Source organism: Urocitellus parryii, chromosome 3 (assembly GCF_045843805.1).
Source record: "Urocitellus parryii isolate mUroPar1 chromosome 3, mUroPar1.hap1, whole genome shotgun sequence".
NCBI lineage: Eukaryota > Metazoa > Chordata > Mammalia > Rodentia > Sciuridae > Urocitellus > Urocitellus parryii.
Genome location: NC_135533.1, coordinates 165,966,326 through 165,985,242, shown reverse-complemented (window position 1 = coordinate 165,985,242; position 18,917 = coordinate 165,966,326). Strand labels below are relative to the sequence as shown.

At 40.2% G+C, this 18,917-nt stretch overlaps 1 protein-coding gene across 2 annotated transcripts in view; it reads left to right on the top strand.

Moving 5' to 3' along the window:
* Ptprg (protein tyrosine phosphatase receptor type G) overlaps positions 1-18,917 on the top strand; it is a 715,889-nt gene that overhangs the window by 176,756 nt on the left and 520,216 nt on the right. The gene's annotated exons all lie outside the window — the stretch shown is intronic.

The following is an 18,917-nucleotide window of genomic DNA, read 5'->3' as shown; positions in this document are numbered from 1 at the left end:
TCATGAGTTATTGTACCTAACTTGTGACTTTCCTGAAGATGCACATTTTCTTTTCTGTTTCTTTGGTGGCTATGTTTTTCAGAGATCACAAATGGTAAGGCTCGTCTTCAGCTGCTTAAACTTCTGCTAAGTATTACAAAGCATTAGATATCTAAAACTAAGCGGAGAAATGCTTTATTTTATGCTTTATCTTTATTTTCGAATCAGGCTTGTTTGTGGAATTTATTGTAGTTCCATAGACTGCAGTAGTTTTCATTTATATTTTGACTATTACCCTTTGAGCCAGTGAAATGAGAGATCCTTGTTACAGCTGTCTTGACAATTATATTGGAAATAATTTTCTTTCATTTTAAGTTGGGGGGAATAGAGATATACCATATGGAGACATTTTTGCAGCAGGGTCCCCACAGTTAACCAAAATGTGACTGGTGGATTGTGATTTCATAAAGAGATTGCAAAGCTCAAAAATATATGGAAAATGGATTATAGCTAATTAAGAAAGAATACTTGAGGAAGATAGACCACTTTGGAAATTACTTTGACACTGAAAAATTCGGATTGCTTATATGAAGGAGCTGAAAGTCATAGAGTATTAGTCTTAATAATAAATCTATGCATTATGCAATGTTGTTGCATATAGAGCCGAAAGCTCTCCTTTCATCGTGAATGCTCTGGTTTTAAATTCTGAATTTCCGCCTGCAAATCCTGTTAAATTTGTGTCAGTGTGAAATTTATAGGTCTGATCTTTAATTACACCTTATCTATTGGCTTTTTGCATCCTTTTGTCTATTGATAAATCTCCTGCCCCTACAGGGAGAAAAGCCTATCTGTTTTGTTTTGCTCCTAGCAGATAGTGATTCTGAAGTCTTCCATCACATCCAGTTCTTTGTGATTAGAATTATCTAATTAGAGCCTTTTTGTCACCATTTCTGATAAATGAAGGAAATTGGGAGATGAAGGCCAAAATTACATATATATAATATATATATAGCTTCATGCAAAGAAACCCAAAGAAAATTTATCATTTTGTTCTTTTCGGCTCTGATATCAGTCAGGAAGAAGTGTAAAGTGGCCGGCTATTTACAGTTCGTCAATTTAGAATGATAATGCTGTTACTCAGGAAATTGGAAGTTATATCCCATCAGCATCTCCAATTGCCATTGAGGCCAAGAAAGGAAAGGCCTAAAACTTCTCTCGTTATTCAGTTAAGAATGGACATAAGCGATGCTATCTTTGGGATGGAGGCATGATTGATGTCCTTCCTTGGGTGGGCTTCAGCAGCCTCTGTCTGGTCCCCGTGGAATGCACGGTGTCTGGATGTGGGTACCTCGTCTGCCAGTGGTGTAAGTTGAGGCACTGGCACACTTTTTCTGAAAAGACACATCTTGGACTTTTCGGGTCACGTGGTCTCAGTTTCAGCTACTCAGATTGGCTGTTATGGGGTCGGAGCAGCCACAGAGAGTACAGGGCTGTGTTCAGATAAAACTTTATGAATTTGAGTTTTGTGGAATTTGTCTGTGTCAGGAAGTCCTGTTCTTTCAACTTTTCCACCCAACCATTTAGAACTACAATAAAGCATTCTTTCTTCACAGGCTGTGCAAAAACAGGTTTCTGGTTAGATAGGGTTCACAGGCCACCGCTTGTCAACACTTGTTTTAATTGATATTTTCTCTCTGAAATTCAGATTAGGATAGTGATTTGAGGAATCCTTCAGAGGCTATGAACTGGTTTGTTAGGTGTAATAGAGAAAATAAGGAGAGTGAGATAGATATCAGATAATGGTACAGATTGATATCCATATATCCTTATCGAAAATGCTTGGGAGTATTTCAGGGTTTTTTTGTGGGGGGGACAGTTTACCAGGTCAGCAGCACTCAACCACTGAGCCACATCCCCAGCCCATTTTTGTATTTTATTTAGAGACAGGGTCCTGCTGAGTTGCTTAGCACCCCGATTTTGCTGAAGCTCGCTTTGAATTCGCGATCCTCCTGCCTCAGCCTCCCAAACTACTGGGATTACAGGAGAGCGCCACCATGCCTGGTGATTTCAGGTTTTGCAATATTTGCATAATATAAAATGAAATGTCTTGGAATTGAGAACCAGGACTGAGCATGAAATTCATTTGTTTCATATGAACCTTATATAGACAGCTTGAGGCTGATTTTATAGGACATTTTTACTGTGTCCGTGTTTTGACTGGGCTATGTCACAAGGTCATTATGGAATTTTTACTTGTTGCATCATGTTGGTTCTCAGTTTTGGGTCATGGAGATGTTTAGATTTTTGAGTCAGGGATGCTTAACTTGTATTCGATCATCATGGGTGAGATGGTGCTTGCTGAGAATTCCACGGTTCCAGTGGTTATCACATGCCAAAGTGATGGTGGTACTGATTTCCACATCAGGAAGATGTGGGGTCCATCGGAGACACTTGGCCAATAAAGAAAGGGCAGGAAGAGTTGGAGCCTGTTATTTTTTTTGGCAGTTCAACTCCTTAGAACTATAGCACACCCTGATGTAGGATTAATAGTTGCACATGTGAATTTCAAGGTGTAAATGTTGCTTGGCAAATAAGACTGACAAATGAAGTCAGGTTCTTTGCTGGGGGAAATGTTCAGTTAAGATTCTGCAAGTACTTGTAGTTGCTCAATGCCTCAGTTTTCCCATCTGTGAAATGGGGAACAATTAACAGGACTTCCCTCATAGGGTTGTTGTGGGGTGGAGTTTAACATTATCAGTAAGTACCTATTGCTGACACTGTTACACGACTTGGCTGCTGTTGAAGTTGTTCATCGAATTCTCTTTGGGCAGTCATGATTGACAGTGGGTCAATTACTAGGTAATACTGAGAGCTAGTACCCAAGATTTCATTCAGCTGTTATTCACAAGAATTGTCTAGTTGGGATTTGGGGAATCTCAGTTTTTATCAATTAGGATTTTGGAAGGATACCTAATTGCTCGCAGCCTCAGTTTCCCCATTTGTGTTGAGCCTTTTCCACAGCATTCTCAGTGGATTCTGGTGATCCTTCTGTTGGGATGGACTTGGGAGCAGGGAAGGCCAGTGAAGAGGGTGGTGTTTTGGGGACTGGGTCAAGGTGACCAGTGGTGTTGCCTGGTTTGGGTTACAGTGTTCTGCTCCTTAAGTCACCTTTGTGTGGAGTGAAGCTTGATTGATGTGGACTCTGTTATTCTGATGACATCCCTCCCAGACCTGACAGATAATTGCATGAGGTTCTGATCGTGGATGGCTTGGTTTTGGGACATCTTCCATATCACCCATAGTTCGTTAATATTGGGATAACACTTCACTTCTCACTTTAGGACGAGCCTAGCTATTTCATTTCCCCTGTGTCACTTTAGATAATGGAGACATCTACTTATCTTTGAAATGTCAAAAAACTTTGCTTTCATAGTCTTATCCAAGTATTCCTTTGTGAACACCTGCAACTTTAGCAGAGGGGACTCTGGATGGCAGAACCTGTTCAGTTCTGTCATGGTCATCTATATGGGTCACCTTTGTGGTTCTTAATTTAGTCTCCTGTACAAAAGGATCATAATTTCAGCTCAGTGGGAGAAAAAAATCATCCATCAGGTAGATAAGAAGATATTATTGTTAACTCTTAGTAATAGGAGTATAATTTCAAGATTGATTTATATGTCCTTGGATTTCTTTTTTCACATGCTAACACAGAGGGGGAATCAAAGGGAATGATTCTTTAATATATTTCATATAGAATGACAGCAGGAAAAAATAACAATAGTTTAAAAACATATCTCAGTGGGAATATTAAAACAATTTCTCTTCTGTTCGTTTTACCCAGCTAAGATGTAGCTACTTTTTCTCTGTGACTTGAAGTGATGACAGCTCATGAATTTTTGGAGTTTTCCCAGAACTTCTGTAATTATTACACGAAAAGTAACACATGTTGGGTACGTCACTGTTGCCAGAAAGAGGAATGAGAAACAAATCTGGGACAAGCCAACTGGAAATTCAAGGCATTTTTATGAAGCAGTTTTCTCTCTTCTCCTTCAGATACTTAGAGAAAAACAGGTGTGGTCTCCCCCCCCATTCCCCCCCCCATCTTTAATACTCTACATCTCATGTTCCTTCTGTGTTTAAAGAACTATAAAGTCAGGCAGGTGTGGTGGTGCAGGCCTGTAATCCCAGCAACTTGGGAGGCTGAGGCGTGTTTGAGACCAGTCTTGGTAACTTAGCCAGTTCCTGTTTCAAAAAGAAAAAAATTAGAAAGGGCTGGGGATGTATCTCAGGGGTAGAGCACCCCTTGGCTCAATCCCTAGTACCAAGAAATAAAAATAAATAAAATAAAACAGAAACTTAATCAAGTCATCATTAGAAGAATCCAAAATTGAAGCATGTATTGACCACAACTCTTTGCAAAAGTTCTGGCATTGGGGTTAAATGAAGGTCAAGTGGCCTAAGAGGCAATCCTTCCTAAACCAGGGAACATGCATGGTCCTGGGGTCGATGACTTGCTCAGCTGTCATCGGGAGATAAATGGACACACTTGATGGGATGACTTCTAGGATTTGATGTATGCCAGCACGTGGTATAATTTTTGGCTTGCACCTGGCCTATCAATTATATGCCACCCCACTATGTGTTCATGTGAACATCTTGTTTTGTAGCAAGATGCAAGTGTGTGTGTTATTGCTCCTGCTAAATGTAGAATCTTTGAGGACAATGGTTATAGTTTAGGATACCTGGCTTCTCCTGCGGTGTCAGAACATCTCCTTTTGTGGATATTCAGGGCACAATTTTCAAATGGACAGAGGGATGGACAGATGGATGAAGATCTTGATAGTCTGTGCTGAGGTACTCACTCTGGGGGGGTGGGAGGTCCTGCCATGAGTTTCTGATACAATAGAGGGTGATTCTCAAAAGCTTTCCCTGTTGGATTCCTTCGAGTAAAAAGCTCCTCTGATGAACTTAAAGATATAATTAAAATTCCTTAAAATTTCATTTCCATACCTATTTTTAAGAAGGTCTGTGCAGGGTAAATCAAAATATGCATGCCTGCAGATGTCTGCCTTTGTCATTAGAAGAATGGAAGGCACGGTAGAGTCCCCAAGGTTTAATGTTAATATTGTCAGATTATTTGCACCCCTCCTAAAGCCTCCTACGAAGTCTCTTAAGGGAATCATTCCCTAGAGAGCTTCTCTTCTTTGCAGTAGACATCTCTGCTCCAATGGAGCCACATCCCTGGGTAGAGATCAGCCTTGCATTCACTCTTGACCATCCCAGCCCCAAAGCTATCTTGGCCCTCCTTGATCCATCTTTCCCGAGTCTCCTTTACATTTTACTTTCCATCTTCTTTCCACGTCCATATTAATCCGATGACACTTTGTAAGTCAGAGTTACTTGTTTGTCATGCTTGTTAACTGCTTATTCTCTGCCAGGTGTGCTATCACAAGAGGTACCAGAGCAGCTGCTTTGCAGAATTGCTTCTGCGAAATCTCTACCTTTAAGGGTGGATAAGGAGGCTCACGGGCCTTTGAGACCTGAAACGCTCAGATGGTGACAAGGGAACTGGAAGTAGCTTAGTATATCCAGAGCATGTAGCAGGTCAAGGAAAGTTCAGGGATTAATGCAGAATATTGGATTTGGGATATGGAGAGGGTTGCAGTATTCCATGGACCTAGAATTTCTTTCCAGAGGTATTAGGGAGTTATGACTGGGTTTCATGGACAACTGTTGCTTTGGGGTAAGAACACCGTTTGAGGATTGGTTGGAGGAAGGAAAAGTGTGAGAAGAAGAATGTTGAGAACTAATCATATCCCATGGGGATTTGTTATTGCTTGTACATGGAAGAGAAAGTAAAAGGAATTGTCTAGCCTAATCCCCAAGGGTGACTGAAGATGGTACTGCATTTAATTTAAAATGAGTGAAAGGGAACAGGAGAGTGGGATAGTTGTAGTTTGAACTTGAACCAATTAAGATGCGTTGTAGTGTTCTGCCCATCCTGTGTTCTTGAGTCTTGTCGTTCTTTGAGTAGTACCTTTGTCTGTAATTAATCTTCCTCGATCCGTGTTCCTATCTCCATGTTTTGGGGGTAGGAGGCCCTCAAAGTAGGGAACACATTGTAGGACAAACTGTCTTCCTGTTGGTGGTATTCTTCTTCTTTTGTGTTCGATCTGTGTTAATAGGGATAAAAAGAATGAGTCAAAAAAAACTACATGGTCCCATATTTGTCACAGCTTTCAGTACATAAGGGAAAAAAAATGTGCCAACATTGGCTTTGGGGACCTTGAACTTGTCTCAGTACTGGGCCACTTTGCCTTTTTTTTTCCTTACCATTTGAAAGAAGTTGTTTTCTCAGCTCAGGTATTTTTTCCCTTCCTTCTCCCTAGCTGTATTTGAATCCTTGCTACTCCTGGAGCTAGTTTCATAAGCGTTTGTAAAGTTCACGGATGCTGATGGGTAGGAGGAGGAACTATTGTCCAATGTGGCGTTGGTGTCAAGTGCTTTGTGTCCGTGATGATGCAGCGGTAATGGGGCTTTTGAAACACCAGCGAATGGAAGGCTGAGAATTTTGATGAAGCCTTTTTGGAGGGCTTTTTGGTAACATCTGTGAAAAAATTAAATATTGATAGTCTTTCCTCCAGCGCTTCTGCTTTTAGGGACTTATCTTTTAGATACACTTGTGCATGTCCCCTAAGTGGCACTGTGTTGAGCAATCTAAATGACCATCAGGAGGGATTTGGGTATTTATAGTACATTCTTATGGTGAAACACTTACCTAACAGCCACCAAAACAAAGTAGGTCGAGCTAGAGGAGGAGTTAAGATAATATGGGTAAAATGGTCCTATTCATGAATACAGTCGAGAATTTTGGAGACTGGCCGCCAAAGTTAATTGTGGGGGTATTACTGAGAAGTGAGATGTATTGCATCTTTACATTCTTATTTCTAAAATTGTTCAACATTTTATGAAAGTATATCAAGAATCAAGTTTCTTATTACCAATATATCCATAATATGGAAACTTATATATATTATTTTTAAAAATACATAATATATTTCATTTTATTAATATATAAAATAAAGTATGTATTTATAGTGAAAAAATTTTTAGTTGTACATGGACACAAAACATTTATTTATTTATTTATTTATTTATTTATTTATTTATATGTGGTGTTGAGGATCGAATCCAGTGCCTCACACATGCTAGGCAAGCACTCTACCACTGAGCTACAACCCCAGCCCCCATGTATTTATAGTTTGTATATATATATATATATACACGTGTGTGTGTGTGTGTGTAAAATGTATATAATTTTTTGGGGGGGGTACCAGGGATTGAACCCAGGGGCATCTATCTTCTGAGCCACATCCCCAGGCCTTTTAAAATGTTTTTATTTTGTAAAAGGATCTCACTTAATTGCAGAGGGCCTTTCTTAGGGTTAGGGCTAGCTTTGAACTGTCAGTCCTTCTGCCTCCCAAGCCCCTGGGATTATAGGTGTGCGCCCCTGTGCCCAGCTTAAGAGGGAAGCCAGAGGGAAAGCAAAAGCCTTTTTCCTCTCTTTAATTGGCTGTATCTAGTTTTTTTTTTTTTTTTTTTTAAGGTGGATGTTTTCACCGGCAATTCAAATTTTATAAAACGCTGATACGAACCATGCAGAAATTAATGAACTGATATTGACTCAGTGTGAAAATGAACATGGAGATTTATTGGGCAAAGCAGTAAATATTGACCCAGGCAGAGATAAGGTCAATATTTACTTTGACATTACATAAATCCTTATATTCATTAATCTATAAGTTTAGTGGATCTACAGAAGGCACACAGAGAGTTATATCTAAGTATATATTTTTCATATCTGTAATGGATCAAAGTAAAACATCTTTCTTTTTTTTTTCCTGGTTGTAAATTTGAAATGATGATTTTTCTCTCACCTTTGAAACTGAGTTCTGGGGGAGAGGCCTGGAGGAAGTGTGGCGGGCGGGAGGATGTGATTAATTTAAATGTTGGGAGGGAAAGTATACCTGGCCCACTATGTGCCTAACAGATTCCCAAATGCTGTGTGATGTCCTTAAAGGCTGCAGGTCTTACTTTGTAACCTGACAAAATGTACTCGTTTATTGTATCTGATTTGGTTCACAAAACCCACTTTCTGCTGACATAAAACAAAGGAAAATTTTGTCTTTCCCTCCAGATATTGTTAAGCTACCTTTTGTAGAATTTTCTTTTGGCAAATAAAATATCATTGGTATGTGTCATGCTGGGTACCACTTTGTTGGTCCTTGCTGAAATTATTAAGTTGAAGTCTTCCTACTTTTCTTGGCAAGGTAGTCTTGGTGGTAGTGTAACAAGTTAAGGGAGGGCCAGCCATAGTGACCCACGTTTTTAATCCCAGCAGCTTGGGAGGCTGAGATAGTAGGTTCACAAGTCTGTGGCCAGCCTTAGCACCTTATTGAGACCTTGTCTCAAAATACAATGGAAGGGGCCTGAGAATGTGGCTCAGGGTTAGTTCTTGCCTAGTACTGCCAGGAATAAATAAAATAAATAAAATTATGGGGGAGCTTTTTTACTGGATTGTGAACTTTTAATATTGCTAGAATGTAGCTGGATTAAGCATCTAATGTATGCATAAATTTTTTTTCTTCTATTTCAATGCAGAAACTAATTCAATCACAAGGTTAAGTTGCTGGGATTAAAAATGTGTCTTACATGGTCCCTTCATCTGTTGAGTTAGTTAGTTGTCTGTAACTGTGACAAAAGGCCCAAGCCAATCAACTTACAAGGAGAAAGGTTAATTTGGTGCATAGTTTCAGAGATTCCTCTGTTGTTCTGGGCCCATGAGTAGACATTGCATCTTGGTGGTGGTGAGTGGTAAAGGAAGTTGCTTACCTCATAGTAGCTGGGAAGCCATCGAGAGGGTCTAGTATTCCCTTCATTGGCACTCCCCCCCCCCCTTTTTTTTTAAAGAGAGAGTGAGAGAGGAGAGAGAGAGAGAGACAATTTTTTAATATTTATTATTTTTTAGTTCTCGGCGGACACAACATCTTTGTTGGTATGTGGTGCTGAGGATCGAACCCGGGTCGCACGCATGCCAGGCAAGCGCGCTACCGCTTGAGCCACATCCCCAGCCCCATCGGCACTCCCTTAATGAGATAACTTCTTCCTAATAGATCCCAGCTTCTTCCCAAAAGATCCATCCATCCATCCATCCATCCATCCATCCATCCATCCATCCATCCATCCATCTGTCTTTTGGTGACAATCAAACCTAGGGCCTTAAATTTGCTAGGCAAGCACTCTACCACGGAGCTGTATTCCCAGCCCTTAGACCCTCTCCTTTTAAAGGTTTTACCTGCTTACAGCAATGTCACAGGTTAGTGACCAAGTCTTTAATACATCAGCCTTTGGGGGTGTTTAAGATCAAAACCATAGCACCTGGAGTCTTCTTTGAGTGACAGTGCTATGCTCCAGGGGTTTGTTGACTGATTCTAAAATGATCCTCACCTTTACCTCTCATCCCGTGGTACTCTTTTATGACCAAACCTATTTGAGATCAGCAGCCTTCAGACTTGTGTATTTGGGTTAATTTTCATGCTGTTAAAACAGAAATGTTTCTTTTACTTTAAAGCCCATTTCCTATTACGTAACAAAGACCTATAGATAAAAAAAAAAAAAACTCAACAGTAGTATGCACGTAGTTTAGAATCTTCCCTTTTTGTGAAATACTTGATAGTAACTTTTGGAATACTCACTTTTCATTAATACCTCTCTACCATATATTTTCACTAACTTTAACATTGGATGTGACTATTGTGCTACAAGGATTTGACATTATACATGTGATACAGTCATTTCTTCTTGCATGGATTTTTAATCAAAGAGAAACTCTGGTAGGGATACATCTTTAGCACCTTGTGATTACTTGCTAATAGCTCTTTCCACCAAAAAGCAATTGGACTGGCTCAGAGTCTTTAGCAGGGAGAGTATGTGAAAGCTTGACCATGTGCATTGCATCATTTCCTGGTACTCCTTCTATTTAGCAAGCCCTGCTAGTTTTCCATTTTGGGTGTTCTCTGTTTCCTATTAAAGTCTAGTTAAGACTTTACTAAAAGTGGGCCATTTTAAAGACAACTTTTATCTAAACAGTTGTGCAGCTGGTATTCCAGTTGGGTAGGCATAGGTTTTCTTCTGTGGAAAGTCTTCTCAGCATCCTGGAAGGACTTGGAAAAGCCACCTGTTTCCTGCCATGCAATCAAACTGGTTTGCAATATAAAAAAATACAAAGGGTATGGAGATTCCTTGAGTCGGTTTACAAATTAAGGAAAATATTTAGTGTCCTGATTCAGAAACCACAGCTCATTGTAAGTACTGGCTCTAGTCTGTGTAAATAGGGAATAGTTACAAATCTTAACAGTTTACATGTGACCCCTCCCCTCTGAATTGCTGCTCTGCCACTGCTCAAGAAAACTGCTTCCTCTATGGTGGGGTCTCCTCAGGGTCCTGTAGTGGACCCCCACAGGCATCCCCACCACCCATCCCAAACCTCTGGTTCCTCAAATGTTTTAAATGTCATCTCTGCATGTCACGATGGAGGGAATTTCAGCGAGCAATAGGTCGAGGGTCCTGGATGTGTTTCCCACCCTGTCCTCCACATCTGGGCTTGAGATTGTCCAGGAAGTTGGGCAGGCCCTGGATACAGGTTTCTTGTACATGTTGCTTCACATTCTCCCAGTTTGCAGGCCATGCCCTGGGAGGAAAAATAAGCTCCTTTGGAAGCTGTGTGAAACTTTGCTGCTCCCAAAGGTACCATTTAGTAGCTCTGCTGGTTATCACTGGCACTTTTCTCTGTCCCATCCTTTCCTGTAGTTCCAAACGTCAGGGCGTTGTTCTTCCTTTGAGCAGGGTGTACGTGCCATTAGTACCATCAGTATCAATTGGCTATTGAGAAATTTTTAGCAGGGAAACGAAACACAAACCTCTGCCGAGCTGCTCGACTCACATCTGTTAAGGATGAGCAAAGCCATTTTGGGGCTTGTTTCTGCTTCTCAGCTCATGGTGCTAATGGGGGGTACTCTTTTCTCACTGTTGTTAAGTACATAGTCCCCACTCTCCTCTTGGGGAGTGGTTTTGACACTTTTTGAAGGTCCTGTAGCTTTTATGTTCTTACACCACCTCCTAATGAGCTGTCTTATAACAGCCTCTTCATGTACAGATTGCCCTTGCTCTCACCATCCACTAGGGTGTGAAGAGGAAGTTTCCACACTCACAGCCAATTGGGCCGCTCACCTGCTGTGCCAGAAAGAACTAGTCGAGGTTCCACTTCCCTTTTGTCACTTGAGTACACTGTCGCTCGCAACGCGACCAGGATTTTTTTTTTTCTCCTAAAATCTCACAGAAGTCATTTCCAAGAGCAGGTTCTGAAAAAATAACCCTGACAGATATGGCTTAACAAGGCCCTTTGTTATCTCACATGTCACAAGGAATCTCTGGGCCACCTCTTTGTCCTGACTCTGTCATCTGTAAGGTACACTTTCGTCTTCTGGATACTTGGCCCTGCTTTCGCAGATATGCTTGGTCTTTAGGATCACTTGGCTTTAGGAGTTCTAGAAGTTAAGTAGGTGGCTTATCAAGTCCAGCGATAGAAAAGTGTCCATTTCTTGGTTTTAATTTAAAAGCAAGTAATAAGCACTCCGCCCCCTGTGGAGTCAACCCATTGGCCAGACCCAGATCACCTGCTCAGGCTAACTATACCAGTTTCTGTCAAGAAGAAGGAGATTAGCATGACTGGCTTAGGCTGGTCAGGACTTAACTCCAAAGTCAGAGTAAATGGCTATTGGATAAATACCCTCTGGTTGCTGATACATTTGGCAACTTTTCCAGGTCTTTAAGGTTAGGCAACCCAACAGGGCTTCAGAATGAAGGAAGTTATAAATAAAGAAGCTTGTTTACTTTAGAAATAGAAATTTGATTTCAGAAGGCCGACGTCCTCGTTGCAAATGATTTAAGTAGTAAATCTCTGAATTTGGAGTGCTCTATACTATTCAAGTTTCTCTGTCTACTTATGTAGCCAGGGGTCATATAGGTTGCTATTGAAATTTAAACTAATTAAAGTGAAATGAAATTTAAAATCCAGTTCCCCAGTCACACTGAGCACATTTCAAGTGGCTACCCAACTGACCAGCCCAGGTGTAGAATGTTTTCATCCTTGCAGAAAGTTCTGTTGGACAGTGCCATTCAGAGGATGTAGAAATTACAGAGGAGCCAGTAGGTGAACAGTTACTGAGCACTGACTCAGTCCCAGGCACTGGGCTGGTTGCTATATCTTGTTTTTTCTTTTTTGAGACAGTTCTCTTTATGTTGTCCAGTCTGTTGTGCTACAACCTTGTGAGTAGCTGGGGCTTCAGGCACGGGTCACCACTCCCTGGCACTCTGTCTAAATTGATGTTCCTATCAATCCCTAGAGCTGTGCTCTTTTTGAGGAAGGGAAAGTGGCTTCTTGGGGAGCAAGTGAGAAACCTCCCACCAACTGTCCACTCTACCTTCCCAATTACCAAGACTGAATTTGGGGAGTGGGACATTCTCCTCAATGGAAAGCATGAAGTCCAGATGTTGTTTTGTGATCTTCCCGAAAAGCTTGCAAAATGCCCCAAGTATGCAAACTTCTAAGATCAGGGTGGTCCATGTTGACCCCCCACCCCACCCCCCTTTGTGGGACTCAAGAAGTGAGGCTAAATTATAGCTTCTGTGCATCATTTTCACCAAGGTTCTCCATCTTGGGCTAAATAAATCAGCAACTTAACAGTAAGTAGGATGTTTTGGGGGATGGCAGTTTCTCTTGCCCATCTTCATTCATTGAGTCATTCACTGAGACAGTATGATGAAGCACTGGCCAGGTGGCCAGCTGAGTTCTAAACACGAGATGGCAACAGAGAACATAACATGAATTCCATTTCTACCTGGTGGAGATGGACATTGAAAAATAACACAATATTAATGTGCAGTCTCCTCACATAGTGCGTGAAGTAAGTCAGGTCGTGCTATAGAGACTGGCAGAGGCCAGCAAGGTGCTCTTGTAACCTGGAGAGATCTCTCTAATGAGAGCAAAGACCTAAATGTAATGAGGGACTGAGCCCTCTTATGCATCCCATGGGGTGGGCATCCCAGGCTAAGGGAAGGGGGACAGACACTGTGACCTTGGAAAGATTAAATTTGTTTAAGTTTAGTTAGGCCTCATTCTGGAACCCTCTGTCTCTGGAGACTGATTGAGCAAAAAGTTTTCTTTTGTGCTGGAGAAGTAGTTCTCAATTAGGGACTATTTTATCCCCTCTGGTAACAAACTTTTTGTGTGTGGGGGTGTGCATACTGGGGATTGAACGCAGGGGTCTCTTGCCACACAGATACACTGCCAGTCCTTTATATTTTACATTTTGAGACAGGGTCTCACCAAATTGCTGAGGATGACTTGAACTTGCAATCCTTCTGCCTAAGCCTCCTGAGTTACTGGAATTACAGTCATGCTTTATTGAGAATGGCCCCTGAAAATATTGTTTTTTTTTTTTCTTGGTTGTGACAATTGGGGGTGACTGAGTAGGTAACTGGTATTTTGTGGTAGAGGCACAAAATCCTATTCAGCATCTTGAGATTCATAGAACGGTCCTTATTCGAAAGAATTATGTGGTCTCAAATGCCTAGAGTCCCAGGGTTGAGGAATCCTGGTCTAGAAGCTCACCAGAATTCATCCCTTCTGTGCACTTGGTCATCATGATGTTGTGAGAGTTAAACATTGACTAACCAGTTATTGACCCAGATTTTTCCTTGAGTGAGTGTTGTGTGGCAAGAGCAGAGCAGACTATACTGTGCAGGAGGGCTGATGCATTACAGTAGCAAGTGAGTGGCCAGGGATTCAGTCCTGTCTCTGGAGAATGGAGAATCCAAATGGAAAGTTGATAAGCTGAATATTGCAGAAGTCACTGCATGAAACCATCATGGCATGAATCACACTTCTGATCACCATGAGAATCCTTCATCTCCTGTCATGTGGAGGTGACAAAGGATGGTAGTGGTGAGATTGCTTTTATCATTGTTGTGTTATTTTTGAGATCCCTGATGACTACTCATGTATCAACTCTTTGATCTAAGAGGCTGTTAGAAAATAATATCCATTTTAGTATCACTAACCATGAAGGACCCTGAAGAATCAGCTGGCCATGTCGCTGCAGTACCGTGAGATAATTTATAGTCATCCAGTGGTAAACCTTGACAAGTCACTTCAGGGCTGCGCAAGGAATAGCCACTTCTTAAAGGATGTCTTTAACAAAGGGGGTGCAAAATAGAGCTATGAATGGTGATTGACAGATCATTTTTTTTGGTCATGTGCCACCACCTTAATATTTGATGAGTTCCATCAATGTAGTAATGACCACAGATTCCTCTCAAAATCAAGTTTTCAACATTGTGTCCAGGTTAGATCAAAATTGCATCTTGCTCGGGTTTAAAGGCAAGTCTGTTTATCTCTTCCTTTTCTAGTGCCTTAACTTTCCACAGCGCAGATCGGTCGTCATTGCCAGCCCTCTTGTACATGTGTGATTTTAAAGATGGATTCATCTGGTCACTGTTCTGGGAAGCTCAGAGTCTCTTTTCTTCTGAAAGTGAAATTTTATTATCAGTGATAGCCACTGAAGGTCAAACATACCAAGACCAAATATGTTTATCATGCTGTTAACAGATAGACCCATAGGTCTATCTATTTCCAAGAGCTTGACAATGTATAAGATCATTCATATACCAGGGCCACCCAGAAATAAACACACACACACACACACACACACACACACACACTTAATTGGAAGGATAGTATCATACCCAAGGATTGACATGTCATCTTAAATTGTATGTAGATGTGTTATTCTAGCTCTCTCTGTTCCTGCAGTTAAAAGCTGAAATCTGGAAAATTGATGATGAAGGTTATAGGAGATGCATCTTTCTCCTGCTCTGGATTTTTTCCCAATCCAAAAATTATGGGACAATTTAGTTTGTGCAGTCCATTCATTTTTTGGAGACATTTTTACTTTTAAGTTTCTCCTATAGATTTGAGTCTAACATCCCTGATTGATACTGCATTTTCCAGGTCTCCATCTATATAGAAAAGGGGTAGGTTTGGGATATCCCATTTCTCTGATAGAAACAAAGACTGCATTTTCAAAAGGAAAGATGGTGGCTGGGGTTGTGGCTCTGTGGTAGAGTTCTTGCCTAGCATGTATGAGGACCCGGGTTCATTCCCCAGCACTGTCCTTCACCTCCACTAAGAGGAAAACACTTGCTTATCAAGGATGTAGTGTTCAACCCCATTATTATATTAAAACATTTTCTTAATTTAAATGCTAATAAAATAGCCAAAGATTATTAAAGCTTGCTATTTCAGAGCAAAAAGAATCACCACACTCCGTTTCTTAAATGTTAACTTTTTGGTGGTCTGAGAGCTATCTCATGTTATTTTATTTTGCTCATATTTCCTTTTTGCTTATTTAAATACCTGGTGATTTTCTTGTACTAAATTATTTTTTTAAATTCTCCTCACACTGATGATTCTAAAATGTATAAGATTCCTATGTAAATAATTTTCCTTACATTGGCTTCTAACGAGTTCTGCCATTTGTAGAATGCTTTACAAAATATTAAGAGCATTTGTAGTGTTCTTTAATATTAATTACATGGTACTTAAGTATTCTATTTTTAATTAGGTAAAGCTTTGATAGAAAAAGTGGAACACACACACATTTTCACTGATCAAAGACACTTTAGTGTATTGTGAAATACTTAACACGGGAGTAAAAAGGAATATTTGATACTTTATTTCTCTTCTCATTACAGAAAAGAATAGATTTATGTGTCAGGACAGGCAATATAATAATTAGAAATATATTAATTGATTTTAGATTTTTGTCTGTAAAATAGTAGTCATAAATACAGTTATTAGAATCCATGTTTATGGTCTTGGAATTTGATTGAGACAGAGAGTTATTCATCAAAAAAGCCACCAGTCTCACCATTTATCACAACTGATCATGAATTTATATCTCTGCAACTCACAGGTGTGATGTATGTCTTCTTTTGGTAGGGACATTTACGACAGGAATTAATTTCAGACATTGGGAGACTTTTACAGTCATTTTAACTGTTGAGCCACCTAGATTTCAATAATTTCATTGGTTTCTTGGCATTCGTCTCTGGGAGTAGAGTCCTCTATACAAAACAGATATCATTAGTGCAGAATTGAGTCCTTCTCTGATGACCCGCCCTGCACTACTGATTCTATGTGGAAGTTTCTGGCAAGGGGCTGGGTACAGGTGGTTGGTTGCTCAGGGTGATTTCCCCAGGTCTGCACCTGAAAGATTAGTGGAGTTGGCTGTTAATAGGCCTTTCATGGAACGAAGGTTTGGTGACCCAGGAAGATGGGGAAATGCTGAATAAAGACAGTAATGCTGCTTTCTTTATTGGAGGACATCTTGGTGCCTTTATCTGTACTCCTCATACAGAATTTGATGCTCTCCTTCACTGTGCACTTAGACATTCCTTTAAGAAAGAAAGGAGGGCTGGGGTTGTGGCTCAGTGGTAAAGTGCTTGCCTAGCATGTGTGTGTCACTGGGTTCAATTCTCAGCACCACATATAAATAAAATATAAAGGTCCATTGACAACTAAAAAAATATTAAAAAGAAAAGGAAAGAAAGAAGAAAATGTGTGTGTTGTGTGTGTGTGTGTGTGTGTGTGTGTGTGTGTTCAAGTGTGCAGCAGGTGGGAGGTAAGAGGTTGATTCTCCTGAGCTGGGTCAATGTCTGCTTTCATTAGTGAATTCTCAACAGCTCAAAATTGTCCTACCCTTGAGGAGTGTGGTGACCAGGAAATTTCAGTCTGAAAAGATGAGTTTCCAGTGTTTCCCACACTTAGCATAAAGTAGCTATAGGCAAGACTATGCCAGTGTACATCAGAAATGTTTTCCTCTTTTATTTGTTTGAAATGGAGCATTTGTATATTAAAGAATTCCTTGGGGGGTGGGACGCTGTTTAGTTTAATGTGATGAAAATCTGTGTTTAAATCACTATAAATGAAAACATTTACTCGAAATGACTATATTCAAATTTATGGACATGTTTTATATGTATTCCCTTCCTTAAGAGAGTGATGATGTATGAGAGTTTTATTTCATATTGATTTTGGGGATCATAAAATCATCGCCCCAAATGACAAGCTGAAAGGAATAATTCACCCCCCCCACCCAGTTGAATTTCTGATAACAAGAAATTAAAGACTTTAGTGAAGCTAGACCATGTGTGATTGGCTCTTAGTGGTGAGGGTCCCAAGGAAGATTAAGTTTGGAAATTTAATTTTCCTAGGGAAGAAATAGACTTGCAGATTATTTATAGAGGAAGAATATGGTAATGTGATTCTCTAATTTGTCCTTTCATTCTTTGTGACTGTGAAGAGTAGCACTTCCCTCCGTTGGGAAAAGTGTGTCTGTTGCCCCATGTCCCCCAGAGAGGTAGGGGCATAATCCCTCTTGGCGGAGAATCACAGGTAGGAAATACTAAGAGGTAACAATGACGCAGGATAGTGTAGAATTTCTAACTGGTCAATGTGGTCATGATGTTTGACCTCCCAAGTTTTTGGAGATAATTGTAAAAAGGTCTTATTACATGTGGGCCAATTTTAACCCTTTCTTATCATTTGTCACAGCAAACGAGGTAGGTTGGTTTTTATTTCCCTTTAATTTGTGCTATGTCAGCCCCGGGAAGCTTGGGTGAGGTGGATTATAGTTTAGATGGAAAATGACTTTCAGGTCAGAGGTGTCAGTCTGTGTAATTATCGTTTGAGTTTAATATTGTGGGATGAGTGAGTGGATGTGTTTTTCAACATTGGCTATGTTAGCAGGATTGTAGTTGACGGAATGTCTTCCCATTTATGGAAGAAATCTAATATTAATATTACAATATAATTAATATTACAACATAATTAATATCACAATATAGTTAATATTATAATATAATTAATATTACAATATAATATTACAATATAATTGATATTAACATTACAATCTTGTTTTTTTAAACTATTTGAGTATGTTAGACAGTAGAATATGCATGTATATATACATGCATATTCTGTATCTGATATCCAGCTGTGTGTGTGTGTGTGTGTATACATACATTTTTTTTTTTGTGGAGATTGGGGCTTATTAGTTGAATGATTTTCTTAATTTTGCATAAATAGTCCCTGCCTCCCACATTTAATCTGTTTTCTTTCAGATCATCTCTAATATCGGGAGGAGTGGCTTCTCCATAAAGAGTTGGAAATGAACTGTGACTGGAGATTTACTCTTAAAAATGGAAATTGCATTTGTCTGGGTTAGAATTTTATCTGGAATTATAACTTAAGAGCTCTTAAATTTATTTTCAAATTCTTATCTATCTCTTTTAATCTCTCTTTTTCTCTCTTTTTTGTACTGGGGATTGAACCCAGGGGCACTTAAACACTGAGCTACATCCTCAGCCCTGTTTTTGTAATTTTTTTTTAGAGACAGGGTCTCAATGAGTTTGTTACAGCCTTGCCAGCCTCACCAAGTTGCTGAGGCTGGCTTTGAACTCCAGATTCTCCTGCCTCACCCTCCTGAGCTGCTGGGATTACAGGGATGGGCCAACATGACTGGCTCAAATTCCTATCTTAATGCAATCAAAAGTTAGCTGTTTCAGAGCACAAGGAAAGCTTTCTACCCCCCCCCCCCCACACACACAAACTCTTCTTTGTCTGCCAAGGGGTGCTATCCCCTCCCCACCTTGGCATGGCTAGGGGTGCCCTTTGTCAACAATCTTTACTTAGAATCTTTTTGGTGTTTTGGGTCTAAAATGATATCTGGCACAATTTCTGCTTTCTCCCTTTCTCT